Source organism: Halyomorpha halys, unplaced genomic scaffold (assembly GCF_000696795.3).
Source record: "Halyomorpha halys isolate HHAL.00 unplaced genomic scaffold, Hhal_1.1 Scaffold1017.1, whole genome shotgun sequence".
In the NCBI taxonomy this organism is placed as follows: domain Eukaryota; kingdom Metazoa; phylum Arthropoda; class Insecta; order Hemiptera; family Pentatomidae; genus Halyomorpha; species Halyomorpha halys.
Window position 1 is genome coordinate 361189 of NW_027107632.1, and position 613 is coordinate 361801.

The following is a 613-nucleotide window of genomic DNA, read 5'->3' on the forward strand; positions in this document are numbered from 1 at the left end:
AAAAGAACTAAAATAGAAAATTTCGTTCAGCCCAAGAAGGAAAGTTAACGGAATCCACAAAAAAAAGTCTCATTTAAAGAGAAGCCGTATTTCGCCATTCTGTGCGTGACTTTATAAAAGTATTAATTTGTTTTATAATTAATATTTGATTATACTTGAAAGTTTCTTAAATTTTGATTATATCTTTTTTGTTTTGAAATTAATCATAGAAATATCTATACTTCTGAATAGTCTGAATACTTTTATTGAGAAAATTACATTTCTGAAACGCTTGTAGGATGTCAGGGTAGCGGTTAATAAGAAAGGTACAACAATAGTAGAAACATATTTATTTGTAACCACAGTTTTGTCCCACTTTGCAGGGTTTCATCAGGGCTAAATGAGAATAAGATTCAAACATTTTAAGGTATAATAAATTAATTAAAATATTTTTTTTTATTTATTTATTGTAATTTACAACTGTACAAAATAATACAATAAGTAAATATGTTGTATGTTTCATATACACTTGAAAATCTTGGAAAGGAACCACCCATTGGTGGTACTTCAAACATTAATTTAAACTAGAAGGTCCCATGGCCATCTTCTTTTCAGACGCCTCGGAGGATTATCA